Source organism: Podarcis raffonei, chromosome 11 (genome assembly GCF_027172205.1).
Source record: "Podarcis raffonei isolate rPodRaf1 chromosome 11, rPodRaf1.pri, whole genome shotgun sequence".
Lineage (NCBI taxonomy): Eukaryota > Metazoa > Chordata > Lepidosauria > Squamata > Lacertidae > Podarcis > Podarcis raffonei.
This window is the reverse complement of record NC_070612.1, coordinates 12,587,938-12,608,082: the sequence shown is the minus strand read 5'-3', so window position 1 is coordinate 12,608,082 and position 20,145 is coordinate 12,587,938. Positions and strand designations below refer to the sequence as shown.

The 20,145-nt window shown below is 44.3% G+C and overlaps 1 protein-coding gene across 4 annotated transcripts in view; it reads right to left on the bottom strand.

Annotated features, from left to right (window-relative positions):
• The window catches only part of DCC (DCC netrin 1 receptor), a 921,347-nt gene that overhangs the window by 114,712 nt on the left and 786,490 nt on the right, over positions 1-20,145 (bottom strand). The window lies entirely within an intron of this gene.

Sequence of the window (20,145 nt, the reverse complement as noted above, 5' to 3'; positions counted from 1 at the left end):
AACACCTTTAAAGGCTGGGAGGTCATTAGGGAGAGGGGTCCGCCGCCAGTGTACTCCATCAAGTTTTTTATTTATTAATTTATTTAAAGCACTCTTGTCCCAAGCTGAAACAAAATTCAACAGGAAGGCTCCCAGAGTAGCTTACAAATTTCACAGATGCAAATTTATAATCTGAAGCACATGGCATGAAAGGAAAGGAGAGTAGGAGGGAGGAGGGAAAAGCAAACTCAAGAAGAAGAAGAGTTTGGATTTGATATCCCGCTTTATCACTACCCAAAGGAGTCTCAAAGCGGCTAACATTCTCCTTTCCCTTCCTCCCCCACAACAAACACTCTGTGAGGTGAGTGGGGCTGAGAGACTTCAGAGAAGTGTGACTGGCCCAAGGTCACCCAGCAGCTGCATGTGGAGGAGCGGAGACGCGAACCCGGTTCACCAGATTACGAGACTACCGCTCTTAACCACTACACCACACTGGCTCTCAAGGACAAGTTCTAAGCCATGGGTAGGCAAATTAAGGTCCGGAGGGGGGGGGGCGGATCCGGCCCAATTGCCTTCTAAATCCAGCCTGCGGACAGTCCAGCAATCAGCATGTTTTTACATGAGTAGAATGTGTCCTTTAATTTAAAATGCATCTCTGGGTTATTTGTGGGGCCTGTCTGGTGTTTTTCCATAAGTAGAATGTGTGCTTTTATTTAAAATACATCTCTGGGCTATTGGTGGGGCACAGGAATTCATTCATTTCCCCCCCAAAAAATATAGTCCGGCCCCCCCACAAGGTCTGAGGGACAGTGGACCGGCCCTCTGCTGAAAAAGTTTGCTGACCCCTAAGTACTAGTCTCTATCACCATCATCTCCCTTCCACCTAAGAGCTCATCCTTCAACCCCAATCCATCTTCCCTAAACACATTTGCCTGCATGTATCTGAACTCACTTCGGGTTACTGCAGGGACTCAAGCATCTTCTCTAGCCAAAGGACATGTTTTGTAGTCAAACCCTCTCTTGACTACAAAAGATCTCTCATATGGTTCATATGCTGGTATCCAAAGTCCAAGGCTGACAATGGTCCATTTCATCATACCAACTCTTCTGCAAACAGGGTTTAGGAAGTTTGGCACTGAGGAATGGTTTTTTTGGGGGGCAGTGTCCTGCCCCCCATCCCCACCAGCCACCTGGAGCAGGTGCACAATAAGTCAAGAATGACACAGAGCCCACCTTAAGAACATATCCCCCTTTAAAGAACCTTTTTAATCCTATTAGCTGCCTTTAATCACATTAGCAGTTCTCGTTATTTTTTTCTCTTTTAAATGCAGTATTAACATAGCATTAACCTCCTATCATGGTCATGTTCGCCAAAGCAGTTAATTTCCCTTGCTGCCTTGAACCACAGCAAGACTCCGCTTCTGCGATGCCTCCTTCCTCCATCTTGCACGGCGCCCTGCCTGAACAGAGTTCTGAAATAATCCTGCCTCTCAGGAAGGCATAATCTCTGTTAATTAAACCCCTCTTTAAAATCTGACCTCATCTTTTTTTGTTCTATTATAGTTTGGGATTAATGAAAAAGCCAATACAGAGGCAAATACCTTTCCTACGAGGCCGGGAGAAACAGACAATAGATAAATCCAGGACTGATGCAGAGTTAAGTACAGCCAGCAAAGCCCCTTCATTTTCATGGGCCTATTGCACCCAGAGATGGAAGGATGAGTCTATTTTAGGGCCATGGGAATATTGCACATGTTCATTCATAAATCCATCCCATCTTGTTTCTGCACTACCATGTTTTTTATTTGAAATTCAAACAAACAAACAAACCACAGGACACTTTATATATTTTTGAACTTTTTTAAAAAATGGTTTTCTTACAAAATACACCTTTTTTTTATTAAACAAAATGTATATACTACTGGATTGTAATAAAGCCTCTAAAGAGGTCTTTAAAAAACCTTTCAGGACTCACCATCCCATTTTGGGTGAGTTTTTTTCCTAATTGCAAGTTTTAAAAACGATTTTTAATGCTGTATTTTGGGTTGTCGTTGCTCATCCTGGGACCTTAAGGTAAAGGGATGGATAATAATAATAATAATAATAATAATAATAATAATAATACCATCTGTTTATAAAAAAAAGATATACGTTTTATCTTAATGTTTGCATTTTAAAATGTACTTTCCCCTTAATCTCCCATTCACATGTTGGTACATTTCTAAAGCTGAGAACTGCATTGCAAAATTCAGAAGGGTGCAATATTCAAAAGACAATTATGTTCCCATCTGTTCGTTAGCCCAAGAGGCAAGGTTCAGGTCCGTTTTCATCAGAATTCACAAAGATCAAATTCCTTAAGCACACCTAATGTCCCCCAGGAACCTACTCTAAATTGTGCATATCTTAGTTAGGAACCTGTTGAGTAATTGGTACCTGCGCCTAGCATGCATCTTTGACTTGGACACATTTTAATCCCTCTGGCTTGAAAAACTGAGAGTAGAGTGTGGGAGAGCTAGTCCACAGAAGCCTTTAAGGTCTGGGGAGTGCCCACAAACTTGCTCTGGCGTGATGCTGGCTGGACTCCCTGCGCTTCCCTTATTTAGCAAGAACTGGGCAGGGGTAAAGGTAAAGGTAAAGGTACCCCTGCCCGTACGGGCCAGTCTTGACAGACTCTGGGGTTGTGCGCCCATCTCACTTAAGAGGCCGGGGGCCAGCGCTGTCCGCAGACACTTCCGGGTCACGTGACCAGCGTGACAAAGCTGCATCTGGCGAGCCAGAGCCGCACACGGAAACGCCGTTTACCTTCCCACCAGTAAGCGGTCCCTATTTATCTACTTGCACCTGGGGGTGCTTTCAAACTGCTAGGTTGGCAGGCGCTGGGACCGAGCAGCGGGAGCACACCCCGCCACGGGGATTCGAACCGCCAACCTTTCGATCGGCAAGCCCTAGGCGCTGAGGCTTTTACCCGCAGGGGAGAACCAGCCAAATCTCCACTTGACACTCCTCAGGTCAGCAGTTCAAGACTTGCTACAGGTTCAAGCCCGCACATCTCTCCCTCCATCTTCCATGATTGACCGTGCCCTACACCTTTCTCTTTTGCTGTTGATGGCTTGCAGCACCCCAAAACCTGCAGTTCCCCGGTTCAGAATATGATGCTGTCCAGAAGAGCACCAAAATTGTTATCTGCCTGCCAAATTAAAATGCTGCCAATAAATGGAGTATCCCAGAAAATATAGATTTCACAGGAAACCCAACTCCTTAGCAACAAAGTTATGGAAACTGGAGCTGTCTTCCGACACTCAAATTAAGTGTTAAATATGCAGGGATCTACCCCAGATTGCAGGGTCCTACAATGTGTGGGGAACCTCCCTGCTTCAGGCAGCCACCCTGAAATTTGTGGTTGGTGTCAACAAAGCCCACCAGGGAACATCTAGCATGTTCGTCCCTTCACATATTTAACACACTATCCAAATACCTGAAGGGTGCACACCTGTCCTAATGCTTAGCAACAGTAGCTTATTTTCCAGAGGAAGAGTGGTTATTTGGATGGCCTGGGGGAAAATACACTTCTCAGGATCCCTATATTTCCCGGAGTCCTTACATTTCTAGGACAGAGGGAGGGAAATGAAAAAGGAGGCGCAGTGTGGCTTGGCAGCGCTGAAAGCATTTGTGGGAGATGGGCTGAGGCCCCCAGACTCCATTGTGCTGCAGATGATGCTACTGAGGCTGTGACAGGATCCAAAGGCAGAACTGAATTGGAGGAGGGGACAAGATCTTTCCTCATTTTTAAAGATAATGGCCCAGTTTACTGAATCCAGTTTGGAACCGAGTTGTTGGAGTTATTTCCTTATGGCATTAGAAATGCACACGGACACATCACTCATTCTGCATTGAGGGCCTCTGCAAAAGCCAGATGGATGCCATTCTGTTTGTATACACTCACTGTAACCAACAACTTGCATAGCATTTTGTATGTGTGTGTGAAACCTGGGCAGGTTTCCAAGTACAGCTGGTCGACATATTGCACAGATTCTATGGTATTCTTAAACTGAAATGGTTCTCCTTTAAGAATTGTGGCAAATTTAGAAAGCATGGAAAATTAAAGTCTAGTTCTTATAGACATGTCCAATCCCTGTCTGGGCTATACCCACTTCAGTACCCAAGTGATCTGAAAGGCCCTTTTAGCCAAGCCACCTGCACCAAAACAGATGTCCTGTGGTCAGGTGGGGGGCAGATAAAGATGGAGCTGCACCACAGAGAGATGTGGCACTCAGATGATCTTTAAAAAAAAGGCGGGTGGTACTGTGGGTTAAACCACGGAGTCTAGGACTTGCTGATCAGAAGGTTGGCGGTTTGAATCTCCGCGACGGGGTGAGCTCCCATTGCTCGGTCCCTGCTCCTGCCAACCTAGCAGTTCATAAGCACATCAAAGTGCAAGTAGATAAATAGGTACTGCTCCGGCGGGAAGGTAAACGGCATTTCCGTGCGCTGCTCTGGTTTGCCAGAAGTGGCTTAGTCATGCTGGCCACATGACCCGGAAGCTGTATGCTGGCTCCCTCGGCCAATAAAGCAAGATGAACACCGCAACCCCAGAGTCGGCCATGACTGGACCTAATGGTCAGGAGTCCCTTTACCTTTAAAGGACCCCTGACAGGTAAGTCCAGTCACGTACGACTCTGGAGTTGCAGCGCTCATCTCACTTTACAGGCCGAGGGAGCTGGCGTTTGTCTGCAGACAGTTTTTCCAGGTCAGGTGGCCAGCATGACTAAGCCGCTTCTAGTGAACCAGAGCAGTGCACAGAAATGCTGTTTAGCTTCCCGCCGGAGCGGTACCTATTTACCTACTTGCACTTTTGGGTGTGCCATCGAACTGCTATGTTGGCAGGAGCTGGTACCGAGCAACGGGAGCTCACCCCGTTGTGGGGATTTGAACCACCAACCTTCTAATTTTCATGCCCAAGAGTCTCAGTGGTTTAGACCACAGATCTTAAGTGCAGGCAAAAATGAGTCACCTGACGCTGTTGTGATGACAGGTGGTGACCCTGCCCACCTGTCAACCCTGGCCAATGGGTGTGCTTGTGTGGGGGGGGAGGGAGATAAGTACCCAACCTCCTGCATCCAGCTGGAACCAGCTCCCCACCCTTGTCCTACTTGCCTCTGACCCCCTGGCATAACCTGTTATTATTATTCCCCTCCAACAGTTTCCCAAACTTAATCCCAGCATGATTTATACTTCGTGCGAGGGACATGCTCTTGGACTGATGAGTAATAGGGAAGTTGACCCAGGTGTCGCTTTCCAGTGAGGTGGATATTAACACTTCATGTCGGCACTGCACTGCTCAAAGACTTTCCAAAAGGCCAAGTCTCCGGTGAGTTATTAGATCAACAAGATGCCTGGACACCCGAACAGCCTTGATGGCTCTTCAGCAAACACATTTCGTGAGGCCGAGGGCATGAGGGAGGTAACCCTTCCTTGAACTACATGCTATTAAGAAGATGTCATTCTGATACTATGATAGATTTCAGAGGTCTTTTTGTGTGCTGATGGACCCAGATGCCTTCCAACGGAAGACCTTAAAATTAGGGAGCCGGGCTCTCGTTATAAATTCTCTCTGCTTCGCTAAACCATCAGGCACATTATATTAATGCAGTTCAAGAGATTAACAGTAAATCCCATCTTTACGGTAGCTTTTAAGATGTCAGCCCATCCTACCTCACACCTGCTCTCCAATTTCTCACACGAGAGACATCCCGAATGCCTCGTAGCCAAATGCCAAGGCCTTTTAAAGGCAGGCTGGAGCCTGAACACACTTAAAAGGAAGTCAAACCCCCTGTGGAGACATGAACCTTTACAACTCCCACGGTGCATTGCAGCTTTAGTGCATCCGTTGAAGAGCGTAAAGCTTAACCAAGCTTGGGGAAAATAAGTAGTCTGCATGTGGCATATAAGGTTTGGAATCGATGCAACAAACAGAATGTTAAACTAGCCAAGTTGGAAGGCAAGTAGTGAAGCGAAGAAGAAGAAGAAGAAGAAGAAGAAGAAGAAGAAGAAGAAGAAGAAGAAGAAGAAGACAACATATGGAGAAATTAATTAAAAATGAGCCACCGTGATCTGAGAGGCATTGTGACTTTGGGATATAAAGTGCATTCAGCATGTAGCCCTGTGTGCAAACATTAATGCACAAGTTGTGCCAGAGTTTTCACAGTTGCTTTGCCAGAAATGAAAAACGAACAGCAAAACATGTTAGAGGGTTGCATGAGCAAAACGTAAGCATAGATATGAAGAGATTCCAAGCCAGTTTCCTGCTCTTTTGTGTGCACGTCTTCAATATGGGTGCCATGGCCCTTTGCAGTGTTGGGTTAGAGCATTGGTACAAAACTCTTCAGCCAAAAAGCCTTCCAGAGTGGCTTTACGTACAACAGGTTAAAACAAGACAGCCACTCTCTGTAAGTTGGTAACACAACACAGAAAGAAAATGGATGTGAAGGGAAGAGGGGGAAAGCAAACTCAGGCATTGAAAACAGTTCTTCTGATGCCCAATAGCAACTGAAACAGTTCAGGGGCAAAGGACTGTTCATGGAGCTGGTCTTTCAGCCAGGTTGATAGAAGGAGCCCTGCTTCCCCTCTCTCCCACTGAGGCAGCCTGCTGAAATGGCTGTTTCTAGCTTAGGCAATTACAGAAGCTCTCTTGCTTAGGAAGAAAGAAGGCAAGGAGAACAACAAAAGATCTTCTGCACACAGTTTTCCTGCTGGATGGGGAAGTGCATGTGAATAGGGCCTAAATTCATGTCCAGATGTGGAAGCAGATTTGGGTCAATACAACAGTGTGCATCTGAATGTGAAACATATGGTCCACATTTGAACTGGTGAAGGTATGCATTTCTATCAGTTTTTCAATATGGGCAGGTGTACAGCAAATTCTTTGCACACAGGAAGTCCCAGTGTGATTTCCTAGCCTCAGGTAGCAGTTGATGGGGGAAACTATCACAGAGACCATTGGAAGCTGCTGTCAGTCAGATTATACATTACTAGGTTAAATGGACAAGTAGCCTTATCTAGTTTAAGGTAGCATTCTGTGCTTTCTAAATCTTTTTGCCTGTTATTCTTCATTTTATTGATTTATGTATGAAAGTGTGGGTCTCCTTTTACATGCGTCTCAAGGCAGTTTATAAACATACAGCAGAATACAGTTCTTCTTAAAACCATACAGAAAAACAACAAGTAAATATAGGGTTGAAAACAATACAAAATGAATACTTGAGACCAGTGCTTTTTTTCTGGGGGTACGCATACCCCTAAACATTTTGTGAATCTTTGTACTTTTGTCCATTTGCTGTATTTATTTCTCCCCATTTGAAGAGAGATTGTGTTGAGTCAAAATGAAGTACCCCTAAATATGTTTTTAGGGGGGGGAAGCACTGCTTAAGACAGGGACAGTTTTAAAATCCAGATGGAAGAGCTTGTCAGATCCTGACCCTCCACAAAATCTCTCACTTCTTCATGGGGAGCAAAGATAAGGGAAGCCACACTGAAAGCCCTGCTCTGGAGCCCTATCTGCAGTACACATTGAAAGCAATATCATATCCCTTTAAACATTCACAACTTCCACCATTATGGGTGTCAGCATTGCCCTTGAGCCAGTGTCACCAACTGGACTCATCCACTTCAGCCCCGACTGGGCTAGACAAGCTGGGTAGCACTTCCAGAGACCACCTTCTGCACAGGAACAGGTCAAAGTGCTGTGGACTCACAGCCTAGAGTTGTGAGCACCGAATTCACTCCCACAAGAAGACAGTCGTTGCACAGCAGAGTATAGCAGAGTCTAGCAGAGCATAAACGACTCGGAGAGCAGCTCTGTAGAATATCTTCTTTATTCTATCTACAACTATAATACAACTATATACAGAGCTAAATGAGGTCTAAGCATAAATGAATGCTGAACTGCACTGAATGTCTGCAGCTGCTCTTAGCAGCAACCTTATCTATACACACGATCTCTCTCTAACACTCAGTCTCTCTCTCTCCGACACACTGACTGACTCTTTGATGTTGTGCTGGAGCAGATTAAGTAGAGAGCAGAACACCGCCCCCTCCTCTCTGGAAAATCACCAGACTCATCAGGAGATTCTTGGATATGGGAGGGGTGAAATCTCCTCAATGGGAACTGCAGTTTGCTATGGGTGCTGAGAGCCATAAGGAGGCCTCAACCCGCCTCACAGAGCTACAAAGGAAGAGGGATTGATTGCTAAACTGCTCCGAGAATTGTAGCTGTGTGAGGGTTCATTTTATTTTATTTTATATTGAAAGTTTTCAGTGAGGAAATTAAGGGAAAGGAAAAAAAGGGGGAAAGAACATGAAACTGTGATACTGAAATTGTTGTTAGGGTTTCCTAACAACTCTTAGAAGCCTTAACAAAGGACACTTTGCAGGATTCTCTGAGGAAAGCCATGCCAGTTTCAAGGGGGACCTGAGTTACTGGAGAGGCGGCTTCTGCCATTTTAGGGATGTGAATGAGAAACCTACTCTGTTTTTGATTGGCTGTCAAAGTGCTTTTTACAAAAAATTCATTTCATCTTTTTGTTATAGCTCTTTACATCAAGGCTGGAAAATGTAAAATAAAATTGACGCACTGAAAATGCACTTGACCCTCGCAGGTCAAATAAATATAAAGTTAAAAGAAAGGTATATTCGCTGAGCCTTTGATATTCAATTTGGCATGCTCAATTGAAACGGATCTGTTCTCAGGCTGTTTTATCAGTATCGCTCCTTATCTGCCTTTTGTTGTATTCAATGGGGGTTCTCTCTGCCTTTTTTTCAAGTGTATCGGTCTCCCTCTCTGGGTATCACAGACTTCTGATGAATTTAGGACTGTGAGGATCAAATTCTATTTGTCTTCCTGCAGGGAAGCAAGACAGGGACTTTGTCATGAAATCGTGAAGCTTAGGCTCTCCACAGATCAAAATCCCTTTGGTTTATATAGCTAGCTGTCAGCCCAGGGATTTCTGTACCAAAAGTGGGGAAGAGGAGGGGGAGAACGGGTACTTCAATTGCTCCAGTGTGTTTCTGAGCATAATTCAAAGTGTTGGTGCTGACCTCGGCCCAGTATACCTGAAGGAGCATCTCCACCCCCATTGTTCAGCCCAGACACTGAGGTCCTTTTCTGATGGCCTTCTGCCGGTTCCCTTACTGCGAGAAGCGAAGTTACAGGGAACCAGGCAGAGAGCCTTCTTGGTAGTGGCACCCACCCTGTGGCACCCCCTCCCTTCAGATTTCACGGAAATAAAGTACTGTCTGAGTTTTAGAAGACATCTGAAGGCACCCTGCATTGGGAAGTTTTTAATGTTTGATGTCTTAGTATGTTTCGATATATGCTGTGAGCTGCCCAGAGTGGCTGGGGAAACCCAGCCAGATGGGCGGGATATAAATACTACTACTACTATTATTATTATTATTATTATTATTATTATTATTATTATGGAATGACACCCTAAATAGGAAGGTGAAGTCCAAAAGAGAGCACACTTTTTCTGTTTTGGCTGAATTTGAATGCCAGCAAGAGTGATACTCCTAGCTGGGGAACCTTGACAGTTCATCAAAAAAGCTTCTGCACAATTTAAACTAGTTATCAGCACATCTGTCAAGAGGAAGACCACAATCTGCTTTGGATGTCAACAGAACTGCCCTCAAGTTGAAGTGCTTTGAGGACATCAGACCTAATATAAAACATATATGGATACCACAGAGAGAAATCTCATCTCCCCCAAGCTTTTTGCAAAAGCTACCTTCATGTGTTACTCAGTGGTGTGTGGGTGCTTTTTGTGGTTGTTCTGATTGTTGTTGTAGGAATAATAGTTGTTGTTGTTGGCAGTAGTAGTAGTAGTGGTGGTGGTGGTAATAGATAGCATACACACCAACATTTCTCCACTGACAATGGGGATGTCCTATGCCATAATAATAATAATAATAATAATAATAATAATAATAATAATAATAATAATATTTACACCCTGTCCATCTGACTGGATTGCCCCAGCTACTCTAGGTGGATTCCAACATTAAAAAAACACCTTCCTTATACAGGGCTGCCTTCAGGTGTCTTCTAAAGGTTGTAGAGTTACTTATCTCCTTGGCTCGGGGGTCGCATAACTCCTCCCCCTCCAACATTTCTCTGATGAAAATAGGGATGTCCTAAAGAAAAGTGGGACATTCTGGGATCAAATCAGAAACTGGGATGCCTTCTGTAAATCCAGGACTGTCCCTGGAAAATAGGGATACTTGGGAAGTTTGAGACAGGGCCTTATTGGTAGTGGTGTCCTGACAATGGAAAGCTCTCCCCTTCAGGGAGGTAACAACAACAACAACAACAACAACAACAACAACAACAACAACAATAACAACAATAATAACAACAACAATAATAATAATTCATTTATACCCCACCCATCTGGCTGGGTTTCCCCAGCCACTCTGGGCGGCTCCCAACAGAATACTAAAAACATGATAAAAGATCAAACATTAAAAACTGCCCTAAACAGGGCTGCGTTCAGATATCTTCCAAAAGTCAGATAGTTGTTTATTTCCTTAACATCTGATGGGAGGGTGTTCCACAGGGCGGGCACCACTACTGAGAAGGCCCTCTGCCTGGTTCCCTGTAGCTTCACTTCTCACAATGAGGGAACCACCAGAAGATCCGAGCTGGACGGCGGGAATGGAGATGCTCCTTCAGGTATACTGTGCTGAGGCCGTTTAGGGCTTTAAAGGTCAGCACCAACACTTTGAATTGTGCTCGGAAACATACTGGGCACTGAGGCTGGTAACTTTTCTGGCAGCAGCAGAAGACTATCTTCTTTCGCAAGCAACCTAAACAAACTATGGTGGCTCTTGTTGTTTAGTCATTTAGTCATGTCCGACTCTTCGTGACCCCATGGACCAGAGCACGCCAGGCACTCCTGTCTTCCACTGCCTCCCGCAGTTTGGTCAAACTCATGCTGATAGCTTCAAGAACACTATCCAACCATCTCGTCCTCTGTCGTCCCCTTCTCCTTGTGCCCTCAATCGTTCCCAACATCAGGGTCTTTTCCAGGGAGTCTTCTCTTCTCTTCTCATGAGGTGGCCAAAGTATTGGAGCCTCAGCTTCAGGATCTGCCCTTCCAGTGAGCACTCAGGGCTGATTTCCTTAAGAATGGATAGGTTTGATCTTCTTGCAGTCCATGGGATTCTCAAGAGTCTCCTCCAGCACCATCATTCAAAAGCATCAATTCTTCAGCGATCAGCCTTCTTTATGGTCCAGCTCTCACTTCCATACATCACTACTGGGAAAACCATAGCTTTAACTATACGGACTTTTGTTGGCAAGGTGATTTCTCTGCTTTTTAAGATGCTTATATAATATCCTTTGCATTGTCTATATCCCTATCTAGTATGTGATGTCAGCTAATTGATTTTAGGAGGCAGTCTACCAGGTAGTGTGTGTGTTTTCCCTCCCCTCAGAAGCCCCACTGATATGAAAGAAGGCTGAACATCTGCTTAGCAGAGAGTACTGAACAGCTGTTCAAACAAACTATGGATTGCTGCATTCAATCATAAGCCAAACGATTTACTTTTGAAATGAGGCATGCTACAGTCATGCAGTTCAGCGGTAGCTAAATTAAGAATGCCTTATTAAAAGACCCGGAATTGGTGATAGCAGGAAGAAGGAAAAGGGATGCTTAGCTTTCTCCCAACCACCCCGAAATAGTTCTGCTTGTGTTTAGTTTTGTGGCGTGCATTCAGTCATCATGTGATGGAGATCAAGGAAAACATGACTGCAAAACTTGACTGCAAATGGAACACAATGAGTTTGGCTGCCGCCTGATGATTATTGGCTTGTGGTGGCACAGTGGCAGGCTTTTCCACTGAAGACACCACCAGGGTTGTGGAATGTCCTCCCTGGTGAAATATGAGCATCTCCATTCACTGTCTCCCGGAGACCTTTTTAGGCAACCAGTCCTCTGAACTTGAATTTTTGATCTGTTATTTTATTTTTTAAAAACTGTTTTAACTCCCATGCTTTTTAACTGACTTGCTTTATTAACTGCCATGCTTTTTAACAGACTTGCTTTAAGTTAAGGGTCTTTTGATGCTCAGAAGGAATTGCCCTTGTGAATTTTAATCACACATGGATTTTATAGTTCTAAATCTGTTATATGCCACATTGGCATATAATTTGGGATATAAATTAATATCAACGAGAACAACAACCTGCAGGAGAAGAGGAGAATCTGCTTTGTATGCCAAGGATCGCAAACTCAACCCCCGACTCCTCCAGGTGGAGATGCAATAGACCACTGCAAGCCAATCCACAAATCATGATTAGGTGTTCAATCCAAATAGGTTCATAAACTAAGGTTGCACTCTTAAACCCACCTAAAGGTAAAGGTAAAGGACCCCTGACACTTAAGTCCAGTCATGAACAACTCGGGGGTTGCGGCGCTCATCTCGCTTTACTGGCCGAGGGAGCCAACGTTTGTCCACAGAAAGTTTTTCCAGGTCATGTGGCAAAACATGACTAAGCCGCTTCTGGCGAAACCAGAGCAGCTCACGGAAACGCCGTTTACCTTCCCGCAAGAGCGGTACCTATTTATCTACTTGCACTTTGACGTGCTTTCAAACTGCTAGGTTGGCAGGAGCTGGGAACGAGCAATGGGAGCTCACCCCGCCACGGGGATTCAAACCACCAACCTTCCGATTGGCAAGCCTTAGGCTCAGTGCTCTAGTTTCCATCACGGTGTTCTGTTGCTCCAGAAGCGGTTTAGTCCTGCTGTCCACATGACCCGGAAAGCTATCTGTGGACAAATGCCGGCTCCCTCAGCCTGAAAGTGAGATGAGCGTTGCAACCCATAGTCGCCTTTGACTGGATTTAACCATCCAGGGGTCCTTTACCTTTACCTTTTACCTAACTTAATAGGCAGTATCCTATGTTTATATGTTCAAGGAAACAAATACTCTACAGAACCTGTATTTTGCAGCTGATCTGCTGTAACATTGACCTTCTTCCCTCTCAGCACCTGAACTGCTTTTCAGCATCCCTTCAGAAGTCCCCCCACCCCCTTTTTTATCAGCCTTTGGAAACTTTTTCACACCTACTACTAGTGTTCAGGTCTGCTGACTGAAAAGCAGATGAAAATCGAAGGAGGCACGCAAAAGCACTTTGAAAAACCGAGTGTCTTTTAACGAGGGCAAAGTAGGAACTAAAATGGAATCAATCGCTTCGTCTCAGCACTAAGAGTAACAGTTGTCACTTTGTTCCCCCCAAAAACAACAACGATGGTGACTTGATAATCCATCCTTAGAAGTCATGATGAGGTGGGGAGGGAGGGAGATGGCCGAGTCTGAGCTACTAAGGGAATTATAGGTCAGTGTCTGCATCATTACTTGTACCCACAAGGCAGCAGAGCATCGGTACAAATCCTGGGACATGGTGCAACGTGTTCCTTGTGGCTCATCACAATCAGGACAGGAGATTGATTAAAGCAGCCAGTTGTAAGGACGGTGCGGGGGAAGCATAATCGGAAGCACACATCCTCTCATGGGAAGGCCAAAGCTACAAACTTAAACTGGTCTAACAGTCATTATCCACCTCCGGAGGGAGCTGTAGTACTTTGAAGGAAGCTAGGAATCTGTAACAGGCCCATGGGATTTTCTCAATGCCCTTTATTTCCAGGATTTGTTGGCGCAGAACAATGGCAGTTACGTTGGCGTAAAACTGATGTAAGCGTAGCTAAAGGGGGTGTTCTAGTCAGTTCCAAACCCATCCTTGATTGGAACAAGTGAGACATCTTTCAGCACCCAGAAAGGTCCATTTTGGGCCCTTTAGCCCTCCACCACATTGTTTAAACCTTCCTGTTTAGGAAGTTTTTGGTCTTTTAGTGGCTGTACCATACCCTTGGCATAGACATAACTGGTACATAATCCTTTTGACTTTATATTTCATTTTATTGTCCCTCCTTAAGAACAACAACACATTTTACTTGCTGGTTTGCTAGTCTTTTGGTTCCCTCCTCTTGTGTTTTAGTTAATTTTTAATGCCTTTTACAATGTCTGGTATTCGCTGCCTTCAGCTGAACAAGGAAACTTGGGACAGAAGTACGACAGACAGACAGACAGACAGACAGACAGACAGACAGACAAGTGTTTATTGATTCTGAGTAGAGATGGAGAACTCCAATGAAAATAGAATCAGGGCAGAAATTTGCAATGTTCATGTCTTTGTCCCATGTCCAGAATGGAGATCAATCTAGCAAATACAATCAACATTCACTGTTGTTCTTGCTTTCAGTTTGCAAATGATACATAACTGATCATGCCCCCCCCCCATTTGCACTGCATTTCCTTTGCACTGAAATTAATAGGATGGAATAATGTAATTAAATCATAACTTGCAAAATTAACGTATTTTTCGCTCCATAAGACGCACCTGACCATAAGACGCACCTAGTCTTTAGAGGAGGAAAGGGGGAAAGCCCTGTTTTGGGGGGGATCAGCTCACAGTTGTGCAGCTTCTTTTGCAAAGGGGAAAAGTCCCTTTTTTGAGGATCATCTCAAAGTTGTTGAGCTTACTTTGCAAAGGGAAAAAAATCCTGTTTTTACGGGGTTCAACTCACAGTTCTGCAGCTTCTTTGGGAAAGGAAAGGGAGTGGTTTCTACAGTTTCCAGACAGATAATCTAATCAGCCAGTCACATGTCGCTGGGGAAACAAACGGCCTCTGTCTGCAGAACATTCAACAATGGAGGCCTGGGCAAGGGGCTGGAAAGGGAGCCAGCGATGGACCACACATTCGCTCCATAAAACGCACAGACATTTCCCCTTACTTTTTAGGAGGGAAAAAGTGTGTCTCATGGAGCGAAAAATACAGTAATTATGTAAGTTACATAATTTCACCGCAGTAGACAGTGAGGCGAATAACATAGTTTTTGGCAGAAAATGAACTGCTGTGGTATGGAAACAGTGCTGCATGTGATGAAGAGAGAGTGAAATGGAAAACCGTGTCTTCTTAATTCCCTAGTTCTGAAAGGTAGGAAGGACTTCCTTCCTCCAAGGCTGAATATTTTGCAGACGCTCAATGTTTTGCAGACTAGGCCTAGGGCCAGGAGGATGTGTAAAACATATGCAAGAAGCGAAGTGAGAAAGATCATTATTATTATTTATTGCATTTATGTACCGCTGTTCATCTGAAGAGCTCAGGGCAGTTTACAACATAAAACAGCAAGCTGCATGTTCCTATCAAACCATAATTGCTAAACTATGGCTTAATGTGATGTGAGAACCAAGCTGTGATAAAAACAGCAAGTGCTTATACCACTGCTCACATCTTCAAAACTTGAACTTCAAAATCCAGATAACATGGACATTTCTCCAGAAAAGTATTTAGTTTTACACAACCAGACACATGTTACAGGGGTAGTTTGCCTCCCAATTAGTTGCCTCCCAGAACAAGGAGGGCAAGCAGCAAACCATAGGAGAAACCTTGGTTTCAGCTTGGGGTTTGTTGTTGCTGTTGTTTTGTCATTTAGTCGTGTCTGACTCTTCATGACCCCATGGACCAGAGCACTCCAGGCACTCCTGTCTTCCACTGCCTCCCGCAGCTTGGTCAAACTCATGTTAGTAGCTTCGAGAACACTGTCCAACCATCTCGTCCTCTGTCGTCCCTTTCTCCTTGTGCCCTCAATCTTTCCCAACATCAGGGTCTTTTCCAGGGAGTCTTCTCTTCTCTTCTCATGAGGTGGCCGAAGTCTTGGAGCCTCAGCTTCACGATCTGTCCTTCCAGTGAGCACTCAGGGCTGATTTCCTTCAGAATGGAGAGGTTTGATCTTCTTGCAGTCCATGGAACTCTCAAGAGTCTCCTCCAGCACCAGAATTCAAAAGCATCAATTCTTCGGCGATCAGCCTTCTTTATGGTCCAGCTCTTACCTCCATACATCACTACTGGGAAAACCATAGCTTTAACTATACGGACCTTCAGCTTGGGGTTAGAAAAAGCTAAATCATGACCTAAGCAAAACCACAACCTATTGGCGCAGCAGCAAAGCCAAGTAGGAGCCAAGCAGCCACAATTTCCTCTCCAGGTCCCCATGTATTCGTGCTAAGCAACAATGTTAGCTTAGTGTGATGTGCAAATCAGACTATTATGCAGGCCATTAAGATGATCCTGTGCAGTCATTTCCTCAAAATTTGATCTTTGTTTCCCTGAAGCTAGCACGCACATCCCACCCTCCACCGCATTTCAATACATTTTTCCTGATATGACATCAAGGCAACGTGTCAGAGAAAGCACACAATGAATAATGGATAATGAAACACCCCCTGACACTATTTTGACACAGGGGAAGTATGAGGGTTTGATTGCCATTGTGTTCAGACACTGGCAGTGGAGGAACGAATGTGCTCAGAAGTCAAGTGTGGGACTTTGCATCCACTCAGCATGGCACTCATTAGCATTTCAACTTCTCTATGAAGCAACGGCACCCTTTGGAATAACCCCACCAGCACTGCAGTCATGGCGTATAAAACGCTGATTATGTTTCGGACTCTGTCGTTGACGTAACAAGCTCATCATTAGATCAGCTTTTTCGCAGAGCCTCCTGCACAGCAAAGCAACTTGATTAGGAAAATGTGTTAGTGGCGCTCAGGATGCCAAGAAATTAATGAGCAAGACAAACACAGGCTGTTTTCAGGAAAGCAGTGGTGGGGGCTCCTGAGTTTGTGATCTGCCGTTTGCTAGATCAGACTCTTGCCTCCACAGAGGAAGATTAAAAAGAAACAGTCCACTTTCTCATGCCTGTTACTGTCTTGATGCTAACAGTCACAGCGGCAAGGGCACTGCCTTTGATCTGCAAGCCAAGTTAGAAGAATATCGGAAGTCATACAGGGAGACACACCAATGATCTATTTAGCAAAGAGCAGAAATGGAATCTAAATTAGGGATGTGGAAGAGAGGGGGAAATTGGTTAACATTTTAATCTAATGATTTAATACGAATCTACCTACTTTGCACTTATTAGAGCATCCACCTGTCTCAAGAGGCAATGGAGTGGGCTTCCAGGGGTGAAGTCAAACCTCTGTATTAGCAGCACTGAAGGCAGTGTGTCCTACGCTGCCCAGGTCCTGGGCTACCCAGGCAACAAGGGACCTTTCTTGGCCTTGGTGATGTGGTCCAAAGGAAAGCAGAGCGATACATGTGGCACCAGGTCGGCTGCAAGAGTTGCCAGAAGGAGACTTACAAGGCGTCATCCAACCATCTTAGGAACTCCATTCTGGATTTGTGTAGGGTTTGCTCCTTAACCTTTTCTTCTCTTGAAGGTATCCCACAAGGCAGCAGAGGTTTAGAATCAGAGTCTTCCTTCTCCTAGATAGGCTACCTTCCCAGGCTGATGAATTACGCCTGCCTCTCACCTCCCTCTACAGCAGGGGTCTGCAAACTTTTTCAGCAGGGGGCCGGTCCACTGTCCCTCAGACCTTGTGGGGGGCTGGACTACATTTTGAAAATAATAATAATAAATGAACAAATTCCTATGCCCCACAAATAACCTAGAGATGCATTTTAAATAAAAGGACACGTTCTACTCATGTAAAAACATGCTGATTTCTGGACTGTCTGCGGGCCGGATTTAGAAGGCGATTGAGCTGGATCCGGCCCCCGGGCCTTAGTTTGCCTACCCATGCTCTACAGCATATGCTAAAACTGCCTTCTTTACCATTGGACCCACTATCAATCTCATCTGCTTAATCCACCAGAGCCTGTCTTCACATGCAGTGGAGGGTTTGAGACCCACTGGCTCCCCTCACCTGGTTTATCTGGCCAGTTGCTACTACTTTTTGTGATATAGCTCTGCAACCCAAAAGTGTGCACCAAAATACATGCATTAATCAAACTATTGTACAAAATTACATCATACTAGGGGAAATTACTCACAAAAATGTGTAGCTTGGGGAAATACAGGTATTAGGAGAAATGTGCAGACTTTTAAGAGAGAGAAAACACACAAATTGTTGTATAGTAGTAATAGTGCAACTGAATTTAAGGCTGGAAAAATGAGGGAGTGTATCCGAACTTGAAAAATAATCATGCATTCCTTTAAAAATACAATATTTGGAAGTGAAAAAATGAGAAAGGTTTTCCTTATAAACCTAAATCCCACTTAATGCACTTGTAGATGAGAATGGTGGAATGGTAGAAGTTTGATACTTCCTATGTGCAAGGATCCCTCCCATGCAGATTCAGTTGATTTCCACCCAGTCAGACACTAAAACCAGAGGTTAAGCTTAGCTGAGGGCAAAGCAGAACTGGTGGAGGTGGAAAGTTATGCACGGCTTGCTGTCATCTTAGCAAGCGCAGGTTTTGAAATTCACCATGTTTAAGCTAACATTTAGTTGAGCACCAAGTTGGAGATATATTTCCATGAATGTGCTCTGTTGAAGTCCAATTCAGAAAGTGGCTTCCTCTAGGGGACAGAAAGCCCAGTTTCCTTTCAGCTACAGGTTTGCTGATTGACTAAAGGTGAAAGTGCACAGATGACATCACCACAACAAATGCCATCATCACTGGTTGTCAAAAGAGCACCACAAGTGAAGGGGTCACTTTTTGTGCCCCTGAGACAAGTACTTGGACTCTTGCTAAATATAATTATATAAATAAATCTTAATAAATAACGATTGACATTTTTTTTTAACCAACCAGAATCTACTAATGCTTTATTGATGCTTTATAGACTGGCTATACTTTATGTTATAAAGTATAACGTATGCCTTAATATGTTTGATGAAAGTGTAGATCATAAATATTCAAATATTCAAATACTACTTAGCAAGTCTTACTATTGCCAGAGTTTCACAGTATACCCCAATGACCAGAACTGAATATTTCAGGAAGTAATAAGACAAATCATTTTAGTGACCTTCAGTAATTTAAGTGCAAGGATGCAGGCAATAAGAGTTCCTGAATTATATAAGAGAAAAGGAGACAACAATTTTAGGCAGTTGAGGGGGTGGATTTACCCCCAACCTCAGACGCTGCCGATCCTGGGATATGATGAAGAAGGGGAACTGATTTTTGTCAATCCACCCAACTGAGTCTGTGATTGCAGTCTATACAACTCAATAGAGAACTGAGGCTACTCTAAATCTGAAAAGAGGTTCACACCTGAGCAAGAGAGAAAGCCGGAACTCAGTCATTGTAAACATATTTCTTTCTACTCCTGGTGCTACAGCATGTAGCCAAGACATTTGTTTTAAAAGTCACACCCGGGAGCTTGAGCCCCACTCCAACAAACACATAAGCTAGGCGTTCAACTTCATCATTCTCAAAGTTAATTAACTGGCAATCCCAATTAATCCCAAGTTGATTTTGCCCTGGGCTGCCAGAACCATTCGTTGGATGCTATTAAAAAAAACAACCACACACATGCATGCAAAGAGGACATGGGGTTTACTCTGGGCCAGGTTCTCATTTGTATTGGCAAGAAAGATGACAGGATGACATCTAATGAGTCAAGTAACAAGAGGACAGTCTGTTGGAAGCCATCCAGAGTGGCTGGGGTATTAATAAATAATAATAATAATAATAATAATAATAATAATAATAATAATAATAATAATAATTTGAATGTTAATACAGTCATACCTTGGGTTACAGACACTTCGGGTTGCATGATTTCAGGTTGCACACTGTGCCAAACTCGGAAGTACCAGAACAGTTACTTCTGGGTTTCAGCGCTTGCACATGCACAGAAGCGCTAAATCGCGCTTTGTGCATGCACAGAAGCACCAAATTGTGACCTGCATGTGCGCAGACGTGTGGGTCATGGGTTGTGAATGCTGCGGGTTGCAAATGTGCCTCCCGCACAGATCACGTTCTCAACCCAAGCGCCCACTGTATAACTATTTGCTAACAGAACTCATTGCCTCGAAGGGTGGCAGGATCTTTCTGACCTAGGTTGCATCCACACAATACATTTACCGTAATGCACATAGCTTCTAGCAAAGGAACTGTAGTATATCCATCACAAGGCTACAAATCCAGGATTATTAATCCACAGTTTTTTGGGGGGAACCCTAGCATTCCCCGGGGATACTCTGCATTTATGGCCTGGAATAGACAGGTTGACTAGAAGGCCTAGAAACACATTTCG